Source organism: Canis lupus, chromosome 29 (genome assembly GCF_003254725.2).
Source record: "Canis lupus dingo isolate Sandy chromosome 29, ASM325472v2, whole genome shotgun sequence".
NCBI lineage: Eukaryota > Metazoa > Chordata > Mammalia > Carnivora > Canidae > Canis > Canis lupus.
Window position 1 is genome coordinate 32,723,735 of NC_064271.1, and position 17,473 is coordinate 32,741,207.

Below are 17,473 nucleotides of genomic sequence, written 5' to 3' on the forward strand. Positions count from 1 at the left end.
AAGGCTTAAAATCAAAACTCAAAAGAATCTAGCTGATTATCAAGTAATTTAGCTAGTATGACTAAGTTTCGAAGGTTAGCATTCTTAAAAAACAAACAAACCAGTACTCAGCAAGCCCACACTGACAATGTCCAGCATGCAATAAAAAAATTACTAGACATGTAAAAAAGCATGAACATATTTCTCACACCAGAATGATCAGAGTCATTATAAACATGTTCAAGGCCTATAAACATGATCTGGATGGCTCAGTTGGTTACATGTCAATCTTTGGCTCAGGTCATGATCCCAGGGTCTGGGATTGAATATCAGGTGTTGAGGGGGAAGGTCACTGCTCAGCAGGGAGCCTCTTCTCCCTCTCCTTCTGCCTGCTACTCCATCTGCTTATCTTCACTGTTTCTGTCAAATAAATAAATAAAATATTTTTAAAACATATTCTAGAATTTAAAGGAAAAATAAATATAATGAAGACAGAGATAATATTTTTAAAATATCAAATGTACTTTCTAGGGTTGAAAAGTATAATATCTGAAATAGGAAATTTACTAGATGGTCTTAACAGTAGATTAGTTACTACAAAAGAAATGTAAAATTTAAGATGGCAATAGAAATCATCCAAACTGAAGTGCAAATGAAAAAAAAGTCCCTAAAAACAAATTAAAATATTAACAACAAAAACAGAGCTTCAGTGACCTATGGGGAAAAAATTAAAGAGCAAGGATGTAATACATGTCATATATGTTTAATTAGAATACCTGTAATTAGAGCCCCAGAAGGAAGAGATATCAACAGGAGGTAGGAAAAAAGCATTTGAAAAACAACAGCTCAAACTTTTCTAATTATAATAAAGCATATAAACCCACAAATTCAAGAAGCTCAATGAATCTCATGGAGGATAAATCACATAAAGATACATAATAATCAAATTGCTCAAAACCATTGATAAAAAAATATTTCAAAGGAAACAATAAAAACAAAATGGGAGCAAAAGACCTCCAATAACAACAACAAAAAGGCATATTACTACAGAGAAGCAAAAATTTTAAATTATTTCAGACTTTCATCAGAAACTACAGGCCAGAGGACAAAATACAACATCTTTAAAGAGCTGAAGAAAAATAATTAAAGTAGAATTCTTTACCTTGCAAAAAAAATTCCTTTAAAATGAAAGTGAAATAAAACTTGTTTGGACAAATAAAACGTAAGATAATTATTATCAAAGGAACTTTACTGTAAGAAATATTAAAGGGAGAGTTTCAGGCTGAAGGAAGTTGAAGTCAATTTGTAATCCAGAGCTATATAAAGAAATGAATATCATTGGAAATATATATACATGGGTAAATATAAATCTTTTTTCTTTTTTAAAAGAATGATTCTTTAAACATGCTAATGTATTATAGAGGATTTAATGAGCAGAACTAAACTTATGACCACAACAGCACCAAGAAAAGGTAGGGAGAAGTTGAAGTACACTGCCATAAGGTTCTTACATTAAATATGAAGCAGTATAAGAGTCCCTGAGTGGCTCAGTCAGTTAAGTGTCTGCCTTTGGTTTGAGTCATGATACTGGGATCCTGGGACTGAGCCCTACAGTGGGCTCCCTGCTCAGCAGGGGGTCTGCTTCTCCCGCTCCCTCTCCCCCTGCCCCCTGCTCATGCTCTCTCTCTCTTTCAAATAAATAAAATATTTAAATAAATACATACATACATACATACATACATACATACATAAATAAATAAATAGTGGTATAATATTATTTGGAGTTAGACTGTGTAAGTTAAAGATGCATTCTATAAGCCTTAAAACTAACACTAAAAGACTACCAAGAGCTATAGTTAATAAGTCAGTAGTGAAGATAATAAAATGGTACATTAAAAAATACTCATCTAGGGGCACCAGGGTGGGGCAGTCAGTTAAGCATCTGACTTGGTTTCAGCTGAGATCGTGATCTCATGATCATGGGATCAAGCCACACATGAGCTCTGCACTTTGTGCAGAGTCTGTTTGGGATTCTCTCTCCCTCTTTCTGCTCCTTCTGGTCGTGCTCTCTCTTTTTCTAAGGTGAATAAAGAAATCTTTTTTTTTTTTAAGATTTAATTTATTTATTCATGAGAGATACACACACACAGAGGCAGAGACATAGGCAGAGGGAGAAGCAGTCTCCATACAGGGAGCCCAAAGTGGGACTTGATCCTGGGACCCCAGGATCAGGCCCTGGGTCAAAGGCAGACACTCAACAGCTGAGCCACCCAGGCATCCCAGAATAAAGAAATCTTATTTTAAAACATTCATCTAATCCATTACAATGCAGAAAAAAAAGAGAAAAAGAAGTAAGAAGAGATAGTAGAAAAATAGAAGAAATTTTAAAAGCCAAATAAACGTGAAACTAATTGTATCAATAATCATTAAATTTAAATGGTCTGAACATTTCAATTAAAAGGCAAAGATTTTCCTGACTGGATGAAGAAAATCAAGGTTCAAACAATGCTGCTTACAACAAAACTACTTTAAAACATAAAGACACAGTTATATTAAAGGTAAAATGTGGAAAACAATACTATACAAACATTAATCATAAGAAAGCTGGGGTAGATTAAGAAGGAAATTTTCTACTGATAAAGAAGATAAAACAATCCGAACTGTGTATACACTTAATAATAGACTTTTAAAATACATAAATGAATGGCTGACAGAACAAAAGGGCAAAATGGTGTATCCACAATTACAGTTAGAGACTTCTTAGTAATTGATAGAGCAAGTAGATGAAATTCAGTAAAGCTATAGAAGGCTTGAAAAATAGAATCATTCAACTTGATCTAATAACCATCTATAGAACAATTTTCATTCTCCCCAGCAACAGCAGAAAATACACTATTCACATGCAAATGAAAAATTCACCTAGAAGCTGGGGGACAGAACAAGTATCAATAATTTAAAATGATAGAAATAATAGAACATGTTCTCTGTCCATTATGGAATTAAATTAGAAAATAAGGACAAAAAGATATCTGGTAAATTCCCAAATATTTGAAAAATTATGCAACATATCTCCTAATACTTCATGGGTCAAAGAAGGAATCACATGAAATATCAGAAAATGTTTAGGAATGACAAAAATAAAATATATCAAAATTCAAAGGATTAATCTAAAACAGTGATCAGAAGGAAATTTGTGCTCATTAAATGCTTATTCTAGAAAAGAAGTAATGTCCCCTGGTGCCTGGCTGGCTTGGTTGGAAGAATATGCAACTCTTGATCCAGAGTCTGAGTTTGAACCTTATGTTGGGGGTAGAGATTACTAAGAAAAATAAAAACTTAAAAAAAGGTAAGTTCTCAAAGAATAATGTATACTTTAAAAGAAAGAGCATATAAGCCCAAATAAATCTAAATGTGGCAATAATAAAGATGAAAGCTAAAATTTAAAAAAAGAAAATGGAAAAATTAATGAAATCAAAACTTATGCTTTGAAGAGATCAGTCAGACTAAAACACCTTTAACTAAACTGATGAAGTGAAAAAGAAGACATAAAGTACAAATATTGGGAATAAAAGATAAGACATCATTACAGTCCTACAAATATTAAAGAATAATAAGGGAATATTATGAATAATTTTAGGCCAATAAATCTGGCAAATGAAATGGAAAAATATCTTGAAAGACACAAATACCAAGACCAGCACAAGAAGATAAGAAAACTTAAATTGTATTTTATCTACAAACAAATTACATTCAAAATTTAAACTGTCACAAAAAGAAAACTCCTACCCTAGATAGCTTCACTGGTAAAATCTTTTAAAAATATAAGAAATAAATAATAAAAATCTTACACAACTTCCTTCATAAGTAGATAAGGGGGCTACAGTTCCAAGCTTATTTTGTTAGGCCAGCCTTATGCTGAAAACAGACCCAGACAAAAACATTACAAAAAAAGTACACTAATATCCTTTATGAACTTAGGTTCCTTAAAATCTTTCAAAATTTAACATATGAAACCTAGCAATACATAAAATGTGTAATACACCATGGTCAAGTGTGGTTTATTTAAAGAATGGAAGGTTGTTTTAACATTTGAAAATCAATCAATTTAATCCATCATATCAAGATGAGTTCATATAAAGATGAATCTATCAAAAGTTTATCTCAACAGATGCTCCCACCTAAAGAATTTGATAAATTTAATATTCATTCATGATAAGAACTCTCAGCAAATAGGAAAAGAAGGGAACTTCCTCAACCTGGTAAAGGGCATATACAAAAAACAATCTATGGATAAATAACATCATACTTAATGGTAAAACACTGATTTCCTTAAAACCAGGAACAAGGCAAGGATTTCCTTCCTTCCTTCTGTTCAGCACTGTGCTGAATGTTCTAGTCAGTGCAATAAAGAAAGAAAAGGAAATAAAAGCATACAGAATGGAAAATAAAGAGTAAAACTCCTTATTTGGAAAGACATGACTGTGTACATGCAAACTCTCAAGAAATCTATATAGTCATGAATAAATAAATGAAATTAAAAAAAAGAAATCTATATAGTATTAGTAGAACTAATTAATTCATTAGCAAAGTCTCAGACTACAAGGCCAATATTCAAAATCTATTTATTTATTTATTTATTTATAAAAGATTTTATTTCTTTAGCCATGAGAGACACAGAGAGAGAAAGGCAGAGACAGGCACAGGGAGAAGCAGACTCCATGCAGGGAGCCAGACATGAGACTCGATCCTGGGTCTCAGAGATCACACCCTGCGCTGAAGGCAGCACTAAACTGCTGAGCCACCCGGGCTGCCCTCAAAATCAATTTAAATATACTATCTTTGAGACATTAGAAAATGAAATTAAAAATAACATTTATAATAGTATCAAAAGTGTGAAATACTTAAGGATAAGTAATATGCAACACCAACACTATAAAAAACACAAAAATTGCTAAGAGAATTTAGAGGCTACTAAATAAACTGAGATCTAGTCTGGGGATTTGAAGACTAAATATTGTTAAGAGGTCAATTCTTCCTAAATTGATCTATATATTCACAATCCCAAGCAAATCCCTGCAGGTATGTTTTAAAAAATAAAAACTAATGAGTTAATTCTAACATTCACATGGAAATGCAAAGAATCTGGAAGAGTCAAAATTATTGTGAGAAAAAGAACAAACTTGGAATATTTATACTTCCTGATTTTCAAAACTTTCTAAAGTTACAGTAATCAATATAGTGTGATATTTGCATAAAGACAGACATATAGTTAAATGAAATGGAATAGAGTCCTGAAATAGTCCTGAAACTTTTTACTAAACTTGCCAAAATATTCCAATGGGCAAGAATTATCTTTTCAACAAATGGTGTTGAAACAACTGTATATCTATTTGGAAAAAAATTAACATTGACTCTTTCCTCATACCATACGCAAAAATTGATCTTAAATGTCATTTAGACCCAAATATAAAAGCTAAAAATAAAATTCAAGAAGAAAGATTAAAAAAAAAATCTTCCTTATCCTGGAGTAGGTAAAATTTCTTAAATATGTCACAGAAAGCATAAGTCACAAAACAAAGAATTGGTAAGCTGAACTTCATCAGAAACTTCTGTTTTTTAAAAGACATTGTTAACAAAATGAAAATACAAGCTTATGTGTTGCTGTGTAAAAAATGCCTTCAGAACATAGCGGCTGAAAACAAAAACATTTATTATCTCTCATAGTTTCTGTGGATCAAGAATCTATGACTTGTGTGGCTGGCCATTTCTGGCTTGGAGTGTCACTTGAGATTGCAGTCATCTGAAAGCTTGTCAGAGGCTGGAGGATCCACTTCCAAGGTGCCACCCATAGCTGGCAAGTGGCTATTAGCTGTTTATCAACAGGCCTCAGTTTCTATCTGTATGGGTCTTTCCAAAGGCTGGCTTTCTCTAGAACAAGCACTCCAGGAGGGCAAGATGGATGCTGCAATCTCTTATGATCTAGCCTCAGAAGTCACATACCATCACTTCTACAATTTCCTGGTCACACAGGTCAGCCATATGGAGGGCGGGGGGCTCTATAAAAGTGTTGATACCAGGAGGCCAGGATCAATGGGGTTCATCTTGGATAGACATATAGTTTATATATGCTTATATACATAGTTTGATCACCTTGGTAACCCATAAACTGGGAGAAAAGATTTTATACATATATATCTCATGAAGGATTGGTATATAGAACTACACATAGAAGAGACAAAAACAATGTGAAACGGGGAAGATATTTGAGCAGAAACCTCATCAAAGAAAATATACAAATGATCCATAAGCAAATGAAAAGATGCTCAACATCGTTAGTTATCAGGGGAATACAAGAGACAACACCATGACTTACCAATACACATCCATGATAATGGCTAAGATCAGAAAGGAGTGACATTACCAAGCGTTAGAAAGGAAATGGAACATCCAGAACATACATTGCTGGTGGGAATGTAAAATGGTACAACCACTTTGGAAAGCAGGTTGGCGATTCTTTTAAGGTTAAATATATACTTGGCATATGACCCAGAAATTCCACTCCTAGGCGTTATTTAGCCAAGAAAATAAAAACATATGTCAACACAAATATTTTTAACCACATAGTCATGGAATCTTTAGTCACAATAACCAAAAACTGGAAATAAACAAACAGTCCATGAATAGAACAAACATTTAAAAAATTTGGCAAATCCATACAATAGAATAGTGGTAAATGGTAAAGAAGGAACATTGCTACATACAATATGAGCAAACCTCTAAAATATGCTGAGACGCAAAGAAGTACATAGTGAATGAGTCCATTTATGCCAAATCCTTGAAAAAGTAAAATTAGTATCCAGTGGTAGAAAGCAGAAAGCCTAGAACCAGGGTTAAAACAAGGTGAAGCAGCACCCAAATGAACATAAGATATGAAGCAAACCCACCTCTTTCATAAGTACATGTGAAAGAGGGAAATTTTAAGGTGCAGGGAAAACAAGTTAATGAGAGATTTCTCACCTTGGGCACCATATTGCCATTTGAATCTGATAATTCTTTGTTGCTGGAGGTGTGTGTGTACTATCTTGGGCACTGAAAGATATTTAGCGCTCTCTGGTCTGTACCCACAAGATGGCAATGGAAATCTCTCCCTCCACCAGTTGTGACCATCAAAAATGTCTTATAACATTGCCAAATGTCCCCATGGATGCAAAATTGTCCCTAGTTGAAAACTACTGGGTTAGTGTATTTGTTATCTATTGCTGCATAACAAAATTATCTCCCAAATTTGGTGGCTCAAAACAATAAACATGTATTATCTCACCATTACTATGGGTCAGGTATTTGAGAGTGACTTGGTTGGGGGATCTGGTTCAACTTTTCTAATGTGGTTGAAATCAAAATGTCTGCATCATCTAAATGCCTGACTGGGACTAGAGAAACTGCTTCCAAAATGGCTCAATCACATGGAGATTGGCAGGAAGCTCAGATCCTTGCTGTTATTTGGCAGGATATTCTGTTCCTTGCCATGTGGGCATCTGATAAAGTTACCTGACATGTCCTCATGACATGGTAACTGCCTTCCCCAGAGCAAGTGATCTGAAAGAAAGTAGGGAAGAGCCATAATACCTTTTTAAGATCCCTTGGAAGTGACAGTCTGTCACTTCTGCTATATTGTATTCATTAGAAGCAAGTCACTAAGTCCAACTCACATTCACTTGGAAGAGGATTAGTCTCTACTTTTTAAATGAAGGACTATGAATAAATTTGTGGGCATATTTTAAAATCATAATAGCTGTAGAAGGATTCTTAAACAAGCTAGGGAAGATCAAAGACTATGTAGAGAAAATAAAAAATAGATCATGTTTCCAAAATAAATCTGAAGGGATTAAATTATTTAATGACAAAAGTGAAATTACTAAATAGAAAAAAAATAAAGACAGATATCCATATGATCTCAGGATGGGAAAGGACTTATGAAGCATAAAATAATAGAAGAAAACAAAAATGGAAAAGGCCAATCATTTCATCTGGGATCAATATCCATACTATATATAGGTTGTCTTTCTGTGAATAAAAGAAATAAGAAAATGAACAATGGACTAATGGCAGGATACCACGTTTGCTCATATGAAAATATACCATGATGAGTTGGCACAGTGAAGGACAATCATATACTCTCCAACAGCGCTGTGGGAAAATTGATAATAACAATATAACAAAAGCAATTTATTATGTGCCACATAATTCTTGGTATTTTATTTGTAGCAACTCATTTGCTTTTCACTACAATATCATGTAGTAGCATTATACCAATTTTCTAGTTAGGCACTGTTAGATTAAGGAATTTGGCCAAATATCCTAGTTTGCAGGTGGCAGCAAAATTGACTTATCCAATTGTCAGTAGGCACAGTGGCTCAGGCTACCATACTTTTAGGCACCCGTAAAAATGTTTTAATTTCTTTTAAAATCAGAAGGGAAAGGCTGAAGAAAATATTTTCATGTATAGTATTAATATGTTTTTCTTTAATTTTTAATATTATTTTATGGAAGAAGAGGCCCACAAAGGTAAGGGCATCTGGGAACTCACAAAAGTTTGAATATGGCCTTCTTGGGTAGCAGAGCTGCATATTGCATGGTGGTCCACGCAACGTGACACCTAAGCCTGTGTTCTTTCTGGAAGGCAACCTGCCAATATGTTTCAAAGGGCTAAAATTATTTATACTTCTGATTACTTTTAAGGATTTAAACTTAGGCAGTAAGTAAGGATACAGACAATGATTTATAAAAAGGATATTTATAATAGTATTTGTTTGAAACCAAGGAAATATTTAATAATGAAAAGTTAGCTCAACATTGACTGCAAATTTAGGGGCCTTGGTGACTATTAGGAGCTTCTGAGGACTCAGAGGGGAACTGAAAGTGAGCAGGAAGTGGAAGGAGGCCTGTAGGCATTCTGGAGATGGCAAGCAGACCTCTGCTGGGTATGTGTGCGTAATATCTGAGAGTGCACTTGTAAGCATGTTTTTGAATTCATTTTTAATGAGAGCGGACAAACAAAACAGTGAGGAAGGGTTAGAGGAAAACAGTACTCATTTAAGCAGAGATCAGTGAACGCAATCAGGGGAACTCTGAAGACAGAGCTCTGAACCCCAAAGACAGAGGGACCTATCATGCGACAGTAAAGAAGCCTGGAAGATCATGTTAATCCTTCTCTTGAAAGCTCTGAAGAGCCAATGAAAGATTTTAAACAGTGAAACGACACGCTCACGTGTGTATTTTAGAATAATCGTAGTGGATATGGTGTGCGTTGGGCCCTGGTATCAATTCGGAGTGTAGAAACTAATGGAAGGGAGAGGAAGAGAAGGTACATTCCTTCAATCAGAGTTATTATTTAATCTTACAATTCTTCACGGGGCGTTGATGCTCTTCTTGGTACATAGCTTTTTCAAGAGCTTAATTAGGATGGAAAAAGAGGGAGAACTAGAGAGAGGTTTTAAAGCCGAGGAGAAATTTAGGACAGAACATAATTAAAACATCATCATGCTGAGGGGGCACAGGAGGGAATGGACAGTAACGAGGTCCTCTTTGGAGAGAAGCAGACACCCAGCCTTGGAGTCAGAAGGAAAACCAATAGGCTCGGGTGTGGATGTAGGTAATTTATGGGGCGTGGGTGAGGCGGGTGGGCCAAAATTGTAGAAACCCATGCTTGATGGCCTTTCTCATTTCTGAAGTAGAAGACCAGTCATCTGGTGAGTAATGTGGTCACCAATGACTTCTATTTGCAGGGCGGTCTTCTAAAAGCAACGCACAGAACCAACAGAACTTCTAGAGACTTAGTTAACTCGTTTTTATAAATGGGGAGAATGTACTCTTTTTCATGGCGGCACCGTGCGAATTTGCTGCACCGACACCTGTGCCTGCTCAGTACCAGTTTTATCACCGTAGCGTTATGGGGGCGAACGTTTTGGTGACTAATGAGAGTAAAGTGGAAGTCTTCTGTGGCCACCTGTCAAATGCAGGATTTACTCTTGCAATGGGGTTCTAGGTCAGATGCTCAGGTCAAGGAGTATTTATTAAAAACAGCCTACTTTTGCAGTAAAGCACTCGAGATGAGAAGGCCAGCGCCGGGGGCCCTGACCCGAGGTCGCTCACCCGCGCTGTCCCAGTCCCGGACGGACGGGGAAGCCAGGTCAGCAGCAGCCACCTCGCGCTCAGAGGCCTCTTCCCAAATCTCAGCGGTGGCCCCGCCCCCTCCACAGGTTTGGGCCCCGCCCCCCTCCTCCCATTGGCTGGCCCTCGGCTCTCCTCGAGCGCGCTCCGCAGCCCCGGAGGAGCGGAGTTTTCCGAAAGCATCCTCGCGGGGGCGCCCTCGCTGCGCATGCTCGCGGGAAGCCCGGGTTCCGGGTCCCGGCGTGGGGGGAGGGGGGCTCTGAGGCGGCCGCGGCGCAGGCGCGCGCTCGCGGCGCGGCGCCGGTGACGCGAGCACGCGGCGCGCTCCTGAGGCGGGAGGTGTGGGGTCTGCCGGGGGCGGCGCGCGGCCGGGGTGGGGGTGGGGGGAGGGTCGGGTGTCGCCGAGCGCGGCGAGCGGGTTCCAAGTGGCTGCAGGCGGCCTGGGCTGCCGGGGCCGACGCCTGGGTGGCTGCCGCCGCCGCCGCCGCCGCCGCCGCCGCGCCTGCTGCGAGATGGCGATCTTGGGCGCGGAAGGGTGAGGGCGCCCCGCCGCTGGAGTGGCCGCCCGACCGCCGGGAGCCGACGGCTTTGCGCCGGGTAAGGACGCCGCGGCGGGGGGCGGGGGGGCGGGCGCGGCGGCCCCCGGGCCGGAGCCTCTGAGGGGCGGCCGCCGACCGTCCGCGCCGCGCCGCGCCGGCCGCCCCCCCCGGCCCGGGGGCCCCGGAGTTTTCTGGGGTGGGGTCACGGGGCTTGCCCCGCGTTGGCCCCGGCGCAGGCCCGAGCTGAGGATCCCGGAGGAGCCCAGGGTCTCCGTGACTCTGCAGCCGCCGTCCTGAGGCTCCCTCAGCCTCCCCTCAGCGTTCCGTCCGCCTCCTCGTCCTCCCCCCGCAGCGCCCCTCCGAAGCCATCCCCGCGCGTGGACTTGCACCGCTGCCCTGACTTTCACCGCAAGACTCCCGGCCGTACAAAAAGGCGTTTTTATTTTCCTGACGTGTTTTGATCCCTCCGGGTTCTTCCCTGACTCTGCAGTCCCCCCCCCGCCCCCACACACACACCCCAACACAACCCCCACCTCCACCTTTGTGTGACCTGGTAGGTCCCAGTGACCTTGCAGTTTTTACTCCTTATCTCCTCAGTGACCTGGACCTTCTCCTTTCATCTTTAAAAAAAAAAAAAAAAAAGGTTTTAATTTTGTAGTTTGTCCATTGTTTTTTTTTGTTTTGTTTTTTTGTTTTTTTGTTTTTTTTACAACCTCCGAAGGATCCTCAGTCCTTCCTTGACTCCATCGTCTGGAGTTAGTTGAGCGTCCTTTGCTTCCGTAATTACAGGGAAACCTTTCCTACCCAAGACGAGTGTCTTTTATTTTGACATTCTTACTCTTCCAGGATAAAATATTTTCCAGGGGCTTGGTGTGACTTTTTCTGCTTGGTGAGTTTTTATCTTTTTTGTGTGTGTGTAGGCTACTGTGCAAAAAAAAAAAAAAAAGATTTTGAGTTTCGGCTTTAAAAAGCTACTGGTCAGAGTGGAAAATAATGTCCAAAGTTCTCTTTTTCTCCCCCTTTGGTGTTTTTTTTTTTTTTTTTTTTAACCTGAAGTACCTGCTGTACAATGTATGCGGGTTTCTGCAAGCACTCATCCTTCTGTAGGAATCCAGTTGACCTGTCTCCTAAGGCTCTGTGGATGATACAAGCAAAATGCACCTTTAAAAAATAAAAATAAAGGCATTCTCTTACGTGACTTTGCTTTGGCTGTAAGGTAGATACTAGTTGGGACTGCAAATTATCACTTCTCGTAAACAGTTAATATTTTTTGAACTGAAAAATTCCTGGCCGAGTGTTGGGAGCTACTCACACTGAGAAGTGTAAAAAGTATGTAGAATAGTTACTTGGTATGTAGCTTATTGATGTTTTCACGTAGCTTTTCCCTTAAAATACAGAACTGTTTATAAGACATCTAACGCCAAGACTTAAAGGGCAGTGGGGTTATGTTTTTTAGAATCCTGGTATGATAGAGGATGTCACAAATAAGTTCTCTGCCTTCAGAGAGATAGTGATCTTTGCTTTTTGCCCCAGGAAGGCTGAAATTTCCTTCACTTCCTTGCACAATTATTAAGCATCTCCTGCATGATTGTGTGAGGTAGATGGAGTAATATGGATTACAGCAGTTTCTGCCTTCCCAGAATAGTTAGGCAGGTAGGACTATCACAAATGCCTCCTTTATCTTTTAATACATCCTTACGTTTCATATAGAATTCAAATTCAGAAGAGGAAGAGCTCACATCTTACTTGGCAAGGTGAGGTAAGGAGGGTTAATCCATAGAGCTTCTGGCTTTTGAAATCTTTGTTTTGAAGGGTGACTGAGACTTTTGATAAACCAAGAAAAGTAATCCAAGCAGAGAAAAGGGACTAAGAAATTAGAGCACAGAGTTCATATGTTTGGGGAGAGGGAAACAATTATATTTGGGTGGAACATAAAGTATTTGTACTAACATAAAGGCTGATAAAACGAAGTAAAAGTTTGAACCGGTTTATGATTGCTTTTAAGGCTGGGCTAATGATCTTGGATATAATAGGTTTGAGGGGTTTTACAGATGATTTTTTGAGTTGCGAATGAAAAGCTTAAAATACTGTTTTCAGAGGATTAATTTAGCAGCAACGTGTACTGTGAATTGAAGTAGAAATCTGGAGGTAGAAAGACCTTGATTGCTGTGGTCATAGGTAATGAGGGTCTGAACTAAGGCTGGAATATTAGGAATGGAAAGGACAGAATTTGATGGTCAGAGAAAAAAATGAAGAAAGTAAAAATAACAGATTCTGACCCAGGTTGGGAAAATAATGGTACCATTTTGAACAGTATCCATGGAAGCTTTATCTTCGGCAGATGTATGTTACTTTACAGCAGTAATTATTAGCCTTTTGGTGATTGCTAATCCTTGGTGAAACTAAAAAAAATCTGGCATGGAAAATTTCCATATGCACCTGTGCTTTCTGTATATAATTTTAGGGAAGTCCATGAACTCACCTGAAGCTCACCTATGGAAGGGTCAGTAGGTTGGGCTAGGAGCAGCTCTCAGGATTACTGGAGGCTTTTTAAAACCATAGAATTTTCAAATTCTTCCATTTACTGATAACCCCTACTGTAGAGACTTACTTTATATACACTTAAATACAATATCTCTACTTTGTGTTGTGGTTTACAGTTTACCAAGAATTGGTACTGTTATTTGCTATTATATAACAGACTAGCCTAAGAGGTTAAATGATTTGCCCTGAGTGTTTCAGTTAGCAGGTGGGAAAAGTGGAACGACGAACTGATTGACACTTTTCTTTCTTGTTAGAAGATGTATAATTTACCATCAGTTGCATATAGTTACTGCCTTTAAGTGACCTCATCAGTAAGACTAAGTGATCCTGGAGGTTCCTTTCAGTTTTTAACATTTTGTGGTTCTTGGGTCTTTGATTTTTATTGTACTATCTGTACTGTTCTTGTTTTCCATGTGGAGGAGAGCAGATAGCAATATTGGACCAATCACTTACTTTTTTATTTCCTTGGTATCTTAGTTTGGGTTTGGGGGAAAGAGGGGAAGTGATATATGAAATCTTAAGAACTTTTATCTTTATTCTATCTTCTTACGTTCACATATGCCTTATTTAAAAATATTCCTTTCACTTCATTCATGAAGCCTTATCAAGTAAAAATGGAAACTTTACAAAAGAAATGAAGTGTGGGGTCCTACTCAGTGCATTTCTTCATCAGATTAAGGAGCTAACTCTCCCCAGTATGATTAAAGCATAATTTGATTAGTAAATAATTAACTTTTCTCCACCTATAAGATTATCTTCCTGATAGGGAACCTGAGAAAATTATTATTTAGTATCTTTTGTAGCTCTAGAAACTTTGATTCCATTATTATTAGAAAGACTGGGGTCTTTTTTACTCTTCCTATAAAAATATGATGTAATAACAAGGAGTGGAAAAACCAACAAATTGGCCTTTATAGTAGTGTTAAAGGAACTAGTTGCTAATACTTAACGGAGGGAAAATGTCTAGCAAAAGCACGTACATAGATGATTTTTCTACTCTTTGCTGGCATTAAGAAGAGGATCATATCTTTTATTTGTATAGCATTTGACATTTTTCCATAATGGTTATATAGACTGTATTATTTGATTTTTATGACACCTGAGCAGTAGGTGTGTCAGGAGATAATCATTGCTTTTTTAGATGAATACACTGATGCTCAAAGAAGTTGAAAAAAAATTCCGAGTATATGACTAGTAAGTGGCTAAAATTAGAACTAGAACTAAGACCCATATTTTTGTTCCTAGGCCAGTAAATTTTTTTCTTCCTAACTCTTCATCTAGAATGGAAATATAACTGAAGGCTATATATGAAGAGTTTGAAATCTGTGTTAAACTTTTGTACTATGTAAATCTGAACTTGTCTACTTTTTCCTTTGTGTTAAATAAAATGATAACCTCATTGCAGTGGCTGTTGATGGGTAATTTTGAAATTTGTAAGTATTTATCAAAGTAGTTATCCTCCTGTCAACGAAAGAGCAAAAGTTGATTTCTTGTCTAAAAAAGCCCTGGGTGGCGCAGCGGTTTGGCGCCTGCCTTTGGCCCAGGGCGCGATCCTGGAGACCCGGGATCGAATCCCACATCGGGCTCCCGGTGCATGGAGCCTGCTTCTCCTTCTGCCTGTGTCTCTGCCTTTCTCTCTCTCTCTAACTATCATAAATAAATAAAAATTAAAAAAAAAAAGTACATTAGTGAAATGTAGGTATCAATTTCCCTCTGGAAATTTGTTGATTTTAATTCAGCTGCTTTTACTGATGAGGTTTGTTCTCCCATTATAAAAGCCTCGTCTATGGAAATTTGTATTTTTGGAGCGTATAAATCAGGATGTGATTTCTGAAAGTATGTATCATGATTTTTACTGTCACATAAAAAGCTTTATCATTAAAAAAAAGATTTGCCGTTAAAAAGCTCTTAGTATATACTTCAAATTCACATGATTAAACAACTGTTGGAGCTTATTATATAAAACCATATGCCAGATAACTCCTAAGTTATAAGGAAGACTAACATTTGTCTTGACATTCCTTAAACTTATTGTTTGTTCATAACACAGCCTGTACCTATTACATGCCAGGTATTGTGCTAGGTGCTGGAGTACAGTGCTAAGAGGACAAACAGGAAGCCTGTCCTCTTGGAACTCAGTTTAGTGGGGTCACTAACATTAAGAAGGGCATAAGACTTTTATCTTGTGAGATTGTATGAATGTTTGGGGTTATAATTCATTACTTCTCTCCTTTACTCTGGGTTTTGAACAAATTATGCCAAAACGCAAGGAACCAGGTAAACATTGTTTTGGTCACTTACTGCTCTTTAACAACCCTAACACTAAATGACTTAAAACAATCATCTTATTTGCTTATAGTTTTGCTGTCCTGGGCTGGGCTCATTTGAGCAGTTTAGGTTTTGCTGGTGGTCACTCTAAAGGGTACATTCAGCTGGCAGTTCAGCTGGGAGATGATCTTCTCTCTTTTTCTTTCTTTCTTTCTTTCTTTCTTTCTTTCTTTCTTCCTTCCTTCCTTCCTTCCTTCCTTCCTTCCTTCCTTCTTTTCTTTTCTTTTCTTTTCTTTTCTTTTCTTTTCTTTTCTTTTCTTTTCTTTTCTTTTCTTTTCTTTCTTTCTTTCTTTCTTTCTTTCTTTCTTTCTTTCTTTCTTTCTTTCTTTCTTTCTTTTTCTTTCTTTCTTTTCCATATTTCTTAAAGTTTCAGGGACCTGCTTCCTAAGTGGCCTTTCCACCAGTGTGGCTGGCCTTACATAGTGGCTTAAGATGCAAAACAGTACAAAAGAAGAAGGACCCAGGCCTTCCTAAGGCATAGGCTTGGCATAGCATCATTTCTGCCACATTCTGTTGGTTAAAGCAATTCACAGATCCATCCCAGATTCAAGGGAAAAGGACTAGACAAGTATGTGAATCCCAAGATTAAGACAGATAGGTGTATTATACTAAAATAGGGCGCCTGGAAGACTGTTTATGTAGCTGAGATTTAAGCTGCCTAGTACTTTGGTACTTTGAGTCCAGGCCTGTCGGAGAGAAAGTGGAGTCTGAAATGCAAATAATAGCATATTTTGCTTATTATACAGATAGAAGTAGCTGGCACTATCCTTGGGTAGAAAAGAAAATTTTGGATCTCTGGGATTTCACCATGAATGCTACCATAATGGGGCAGGATTGACTTGCTTTACTTGGTGGCAGAATCTAAAAAGTGCATGACCCAGAGCCCAGGCTGCCCTGAAGCAGTGAGTTACCCAAGTCTCCCAACTCGGATGAAACAAATGTCCCAGTCAGCACACTATGCAGTGGCTGCTACAGGTGGGGAGAGACCCATCCCCTTAGCCCTTGTGATTAGATATGACACTCAGGGTAGCAGAGCTCCTTGGCCAGTCACTCTGGCCTTGACAAGCCTTGAGCAACCTAGTGCCTCACAAATACTATTTTCTGTTTGCAGTGTCTTCGAAAAAGGTTAGGATGAGCCCTCCTCCTTGGAGAGGAGTCGTTAAAGAGGAGAGAATACTCTTTCCTTGTGGAGACTGGGATGGAACTTCTCTTTCCTCGGGGACATGTAAAGCATAAAAGTAATGCTCATCCTTACCAGGAACAGGTATTCATTGATTGCTTAGCTGCGTTTCTCTCACTTTATCTTCATCACTTATCTTTATCAGTTTATCTTAGTTGTTTTTTTTTTTTTTTCCGAGTTATCTACTATGTAGTGTTATGGCTAACTGTGGAATGAAGATGAGTGTTACATTATTATTGCATTATATCTTCTGAGGGGAATAATGAATCAATATTTTATTTAAAGAATTTAGTAGATTTGAAGTATTTCATATATATGCTTCATATGAAGCATTTCTCTTCATACTGAGAAATGAACTCCTGCATTCTAGTGCAAATGTCTTTCAAATTTCTGAAAATAGTATGTTGGCTATTGTGGAGAGGAGCTTGGTAATTGAATGTACTGAGAAACAGGATTTATATAAATAGGAAAGGCTAGGGCACAAAGAAGGGGACAGATAGAATTACCTTAAGGTGTTTCTTTGTGACTCTGCCCTGCCCTGAGTTACATGGTAGTTACAAGGTAGTTTAAAATGTACTAGCATTAACAGAATTGTGGATGTGATAGCTTTTTTGTTTAACTAAGGAAAACCAGTTCTTTTGATAGCTGTCTAGTATCCCCATAGTTATGATTGAATAGTATGTGTGGAAGCAAACTGTTGAGTCCTGACTTGAAGTAGGATACTCCGGTCATG

The 17,473-nt window shown here is 38.3% G+C and overlaps 1 protein-coding gene across 5 annotated transcripts in view; it reads left to right on the forward strand.

The window, feature by feature from the left end:
- The first annotated feature begins 10,598 nt into the window (after positions 1 to 10,598).
- Positions 10,599 to 17,473, forward strand: part of WWP1 (WW domain containing E3 ubiquitin protein ligase 1) — a 117,115-nt gene continuing 110,240 nt past the window's right edge. For 2 of the 5 annotated variants that reach the window (XM_049103865.1, XM_049103866.1), the window contains exon 1: positions 10,599 to 10,746. The gene's annotated coding sequence lies outside the window, so the exon portion shown is untranslated. The remainder of the gene's footprint in view (positions 10,747 to 17,473) is intronic. The other 3 variants (XM_049103867.1, XM_049103870.1, XM_049103868.1) reach the window with 2 other exon arrangements.